This window comes from Neofelis nebulosa, chromosome 7 (assembly GCF_028018385.1).
Source record: "Neofelis nebulosa isolate mNeoNeb1 chromosome 7, mNeoNeb1.pri, whole genome shotgun sequence".
Classification (NCBI taxonomy): Eukaryota; Metazoa; Chordata; class Mammalia; order Carnivora; family Felidae; genus Neofelis; species Neofelis nebulosa.
The window spans coordinates 131220481-131226753 of record NC_080788.1 but is presented as its reverse complement, the minus strand read 5'-3'; the positions used below and the strand labels follow the sequence as shown (position 1 = coordinate 131226753).

Here is a 6273-nt window from a genome sequence, read left to right as displayed (position 1 = left end):
GCAAATGATGAATTTAACTCTCCTTCTGCTTTATTTACTTGCTGAGAGATAAGCACCTATTGGATCTCCTGGAGCTAACAAGAGAGTGAAACAGATTGAATGAGTATTCTATAATAGAAAATGTATACAAAAAAAAAAGTCTTGGGGGCAGCTGGGTGGCTCAGTTCATTAGCGTCCAACTCTTGGTTTCAGCTCAGGTCATGATCTCATGGTTCCGTGGGACTGAGTCCTACATCAGGCTCCACAATGACAGTGCAGAGGCTTCCTGGGGTTCTCTCCCTCTCTCTCTCTGCCCCTTCCCTGCTTGTTCTCTCTCTTTCTCTCAAAATAAATAAGTAAATATAATGTGTGTGTGTGTGTGTGTGTGTGTGTGTGTGTGTGTGTGTGTATACATGTAATTGTTATTGGCTTAAGTGATTTAGTGATCACTAGTATGCAAAGTTATATGTAGATCTTTCAGTTGATTTTTTTAACAAAATAATTACGGGACACCTTTTATGAAACAGAATTAATGACCATGACTACAAAGATGGGTGATTGCTTTCAACATTTTTTTTTTTTATCCTATAGCTGAAGAAGAACTCTGTGACATTCAGGAAAGATTAGATCACACCCATTTTATTCTCACATAAATGTTTTTAAAAGAAGGAAGAGCATTTTTGTTTTTCGTTGAGGAGGATTCTTGAACAAAAGAAAGGATTAAAATTATACATTGTAAATTGTTTTCCCACTCTTGATATTGTTCAATACTAATGGTTACTTGAATATAAAGCAGTTCCTTTCAAGTAACCGGAACTGATGTGATCCAGAGTGTAAGTATATCTTCCTTGACTTCTCTGTAAAGTTGCTGCTATCAATCTGTTACAAAGATATTGTAGGAAGTGTGCATAATATGAATGCGGAGGCACATGGACATTGTTTTATTACCTTAAAACCAACTACTTCTGAGCCCACATATCAGGACAATTTTTCTTACAACTTCTGTATGAATCGGTGGAACTCATAAAAATATTATAAATTAAAACAAGACAAACAAGATGTTGAATGGAGACAATCATATTAGGTACATACTTGAAAAATATTAAAAAGCTTTTTGTCACCTAGTATGTGAAGCTTCATTTTGGGGATCACATCAATAAAAGTCCCGAACATCATGAATCATATTTTCCAGTCTAGCATATGAATGAGTGATAAATCTATACCCCAGTAGGTCATCTTAGAGAGAAAGATAAAATAATGGCTAGGCCACAACCTTAAGTACCAAGGTAGGGAAGCCAAAACAAGCATTTTAGTGTTGCTCCATCTCAAAGGAAAACAAATGTCCTTTGAACATTGCACATGTGTAGTCCAGTAACTACAGGAATAATCCAGCAGCTGACACTGTGTTCAGAAATAATTGTTCTTGTAGGATAATGTGAAATTAAAAAAAATTGTCTACTAATTTTTGGATAAAGCTGCTATAATTAATTTTGATACAATTTCAGGTTTATTTTTGGTAAACTAGAAATTAATTCTATCCATTATGGTAGGATTGGGCTTCTTCTGAAAGCCCGAATATGGATGTTAGCATCTACGTTTTCATATTTAGTGAAAATGCATATTGGTTACAACTCTCTTTACTAAGGAGGACCTGTTTATAGGAAGAAAGAAGAAGGAGATATTAAAAAAGCAGTCTAAAGTCATAACGTAGAGGACTTTGTGGATCATGCAAAGAGTTTAGAATTCATCTTCTGTATAATAGTGAACACAAATGAAGAGTTTAAATGTAGAAGAACAGATACATATTTGGAAAATTCCCTATATATAGTCACTCTTTCGATAGTAAGGAACATTGGGTTTTACTAGTGTTGCTTAGAATTTGAGTCCTTTCATAAAGACATCAGATTCTAGGGTTTTGGTCAAAATTCCCTGGCAGGATGCAATAAACTGAAACACTTTATGTTAGGGCTCAAAAATGTTTTGCGCGCTTGCCTTCTAAATTCATGACTTTAGATCGTCCTGTATTTTCCTAATCAACGCCATTGAACAACTACAGTGGAACTAGATATGGAAAGGCAGGAATGGATTCAGGAAAGTGTCTCCCTTACAAGATTTAGGTTTTAAAATATGCAAATGGGGGGGCGCCTGGGTGGCGCAGTCGGTTAAGCGTCCGACTTCAGCCAGGTCACGATCTCGCGGTCCGTGAGTTCGAGCCCCGCGTCAGGCTCCGGGCTGATGGCTCGGAGCCTGGAGCCTGTTTCCGATTCTGTGTCTCCCTCTCTCTCTGCCCTTCCCCCGTTCATGCTCTGTCTCTCTCTGTCCCAAAAATAAATAAAAAATGTTGAAAAAAAAAATTTTTTAAAAAAAATAAAATATGCAAATGGGTTTTAGCTGAAAGAGAAATACGTCACATATAGTAGTTTCTCACATGCTCATCAAAAACACCACTTATTATTTTATTAAAAGATAATATCAATTTTGGGGCGTTTAGAATTATATAGTTGAGAAGATAACCTTATGACTCTGAATTCAAGGATTTCTGTAATGTAAATGCATATGGTATTAGAAGCAGAAAAAGAAAAAAAGAAAAAAGAAAAAAGGTGGAGGGTAGAAGAAAGCGGCACCCTGCAGCAAAGATGAAAAGAAGCAATTTAGCGATTAATCATGTCTCAAGAACTTATTTTTTTAAGTTTATTAATTTTTATTTTGAGAAAGACAGAGACAACGTGAGTGGGGGAGTGGCAGAGAGAGAGAGAGAGAGAGAGAGAATCCCAAGCAGGCTCCCTGCTGGCAGCTCAGAACCCAGCAAGGGGCTTGAACTCAAGAAACCAGGAGATCATGACCTGAGCTGAAACCAAGAGTCCGATTTAAGTAGCTGAGTCACCCAGGCGCCCCTCTCCAGAACTTATTTTAATTCCCTAATATTTTATCTAACATGCCTCCAAGTCTCCCCAAGGCCTCACAAAATTTTCTGACATCACTCTTTTTTCATGAAGGTGTGCTTCTGGGTCTTGTCATTTGCCAAGCCGGTCAGCATTCACACCTCCGTCCATTTCCTTGGTTGTGGGGTATCTCAGCGAGTGATGGGCACTCCCACTGCCTCTAATTGGATGGATTTGCTACCTACCATGCCAATAGTTAGAAAATTAAATTGTTTTCTGTAAGGATTTTCTGCATCGTTAGAATGATTACTCTATTTGTCTGCTCTTTTCTTGTAATTTTGGTGTATATACAGGCAAAACGGGGAATATTCTCCCCAGATCTGGTATTTCCTCAAATATAAGCATAAAGCCTCAGTCTCATAAAGTATCAGAACTAAATGGTAGTCATGGATAGAACTGTTTAAACAAAACGCAGTGACTAGTAAAACCACTTTATGCTTTTTAATTAGTCTACCTCGGCGCCAGTTGGAATTTAAGGTATGGCTTCAGATATTACTCGAAAACACTAATAATAATATCCCCAAACTTAACACACTTTACCATCCAAAAATATATGATACTCACATGTAACTTATAAAATAGTTTTCATAACATTAAATAAAACTAAATATGATCTAATATACACTATTTGCCAATCTGATAAGAACTAAAAATAGAAAAATAGAACTAGTGATTATTCATGTTAGACCCCAAATACAAGTTTAAACAGTCTTTGTAATTTTCAGATTTAAATGAACTATTTATAATACAATCCTGCAGAAAATAGTCCATGTCTCTGAATCGAGATACCAGAGCAGACTTATGGTTGCCAAAAAATGACAGTTTTGGACATTCCACATGTCTGAATGATGGCTTCATCCGACTTCACAACATCTGCTTTTGGTAAAGGTCTTGTAGTCTTGTAGCACATTGCAGATATTTCAAGGAAGAGAGAGAATTCTTTGTCAAAACAGAATTATCTGGAATTTTGCTGTAAATTATGTTTAGGAGCCCAACCCTTTTGTGTATATAGTTATTAAGAGATTAATTATGAACTCAAAAATAATATTCTTCTATGTGCTGGCCTCCAAAATCCCTGATCTTAGTGGACTCATAGGTTAAGTGTGGCATTCCACAAGTCAACGGATACTTGGAATACTATGCTGCAATAGATAAGATAGAGCAATACACAAGATATCATGGAAGCAGAGAAAGAGAGTTCCCAGTCTAGATTTGGAGGCTTAATACATAGTCAAAAAAGTAATCTAAAATCAAGGAGCATAAACAGAAATGGACTCAAAGAAACCAAGCAACGGGCCTTTGGCAGCATCTAGTTCAGCCACATTTTGTATGCAAGAACACTGATGTGCAGAAAGATAACATTCACGTAATCTAATATAGAGATTGATGAAGCTCAGAACTTTAATACCAACTTAGTTTTCCTTGTACCTCAGTGTACTTAGCAGTCAGTTACCTGAAGTTGTTCTGCCCAGACCTAATTTCTGGACAGGTGACTCCATATTGTGTTGATGACTGGTCCAATCATCATGGATCAAGTGAGTGTGGAATCATGGCGTAGAAAACAGCTAGAGCCCGTTTTGCAGTTGGTAGGTGTACTTACAAAGATAATCAAATGAACACATAGCATTGTCTCAGCCACGGAAAGGATTCTGTTACCATATTTGCCTTGAGAACTTTTAGTCACCAAGTCAGAAATGTCTCTGTCATATACCAAGAGGGCAGAAGTCAGGAGGACTTGTAGGCAGGATTATAGGACTTGACCGAAGAGGGATAGAAACCCTTGATGGAAGACTTTTACCACAGGGCAAAAAACTGTTCAGGGCAGTAAATTACTCCATGGGTTGCAGAGAAGGAAGGTTTTGCAGAAGCACATGGTGATGTGTCAAAGGAAAATTCAAGTCTCACTTTATGAAATTTGCCTCATATTTCATGGCAGAGGGGACCACAAACAGGGAAGAAAGAAAGAGAGACAGGGCAGAAGGAAGGAAGGAAGGAAGGAAGGAAGGAAGGAAGGAAGGAAGGAAGGAAGGAAGGAAAGAAGGAAGGAAGGAAGGAAGGAAGGAAGGAAGGAAGGAAGGAAGGAAGGAAGGAAGGAAGGAAGGAAAAGAGAGAGAGAGAGAAGAGAAAGAAATACCAGAATGGCATTGTAAGGCTCTAATATAATAGATCTCTGACTTGGTAAAGTGGTAGAGATAGATGGTTAAAGCAAGTGAAAGCTTATCAGAACAAAGGTAGGTGGGGGACAGTATCAGCAATTAACCTCTGTGGCTAGGGACTCCAATTTCTCTACAGACCTCAGAGAAAGCACCTGAGATAATTTATTATCCAGACTTCTGAGATTATTATGTATCATATTGAGAGCATATTCTGGCTGAATGAAGGTTATATAAGAATTCATGAAGTGCTACTTCATTTGTAAATGAAATATTGATGAGTATATATAACAAAAAGTAGATGCCATTTCTTGCAATAATTACCAGGAAAAACAAGCAACATAAATACCTTTGTATATTTTGCTGTTCTTTGCATGAGAAGATAACGCTATAGACATACTGCAAGATTCATGCTTGGAGTAACTTTTCTGGAAAAAAAAAAAAAAAGGAATGAAATGAAGGTACTCTTGAACAAAATTAGTAAGTAATCCACAAAGCCTGGTTTTTTTCTTGACTTTATTATTAGCATGTCATAATCTCAGCTACTGAGTGGTATTTCTAAAGAGAATATATTTCAGGTTGTAAACTTTACTATTTATTTCGGGTAACATTATATAAACCTGATAATGATTTCAGGACTGATTATAGGACTCCATTTGCAAACTTGACTAGGTCTGTCATTTTATTAACAACGTCACTATCCCTTCACGTGATTACTATCTTATCTTATCTTATCTTATCTTATCTTATCTTATCTTATCTTATCTTATCTTTACAAATAAAAATGGACAATTATTTAATATAATAATTTAAAGAAAAACAAGCTATGGAGGTCTCATGAAAATGAAGACCATTTGGAGCATTAAAGCTTCCATAATCGTGGGAAAACTGGACAGTTATATGCAAAAGAATAGAACTAGACCACTGTCTTACACTGTACAAAAAAACTAAACTTAAAGTGGAATAAAGACTCAAATGTGAAACCTGAATCCATGAACCCCCAGAAAAAAACAGGGTAGTGATTTCTTTGACATCAGGCATAGAAATGCTTTTTCTAGATATGTCTCACCAGGCAAAGGAAACAAAGCAACATTAAGTTATTGGGACTACATGAAAATAAAAAGCTTTTGCACAGTGAAGGAAACCATCAACAAAATGGCAAGGCAACCAACTTACTGAATGGGAGAAGATACATGAAA

At 36.7% G+C, this 6273-nt stretch overlaps 1 long non-coding RNA gene across 1 annotated transcript; it reads right to left on the bottom strand.

Moving 5' to 3' along the window:
- Positions 1-3347: 3347 nt before the first annotated feature.
- Positions 3348-5415, bottom strand: LOC131517600 (uncharacterized). Its single transcript, XR_009264678.1, has 2 exons — positions 4375-5415; positions 3348-3819 (listed from the first exon to the last, which is right to left on the bottom strand). It is a non-coding gene; the product is annotated as an uncharacterized LOC131517600 (long non-coding RNA).
- Positions 5416-6273: the final 858 nt, after the last annotated feature.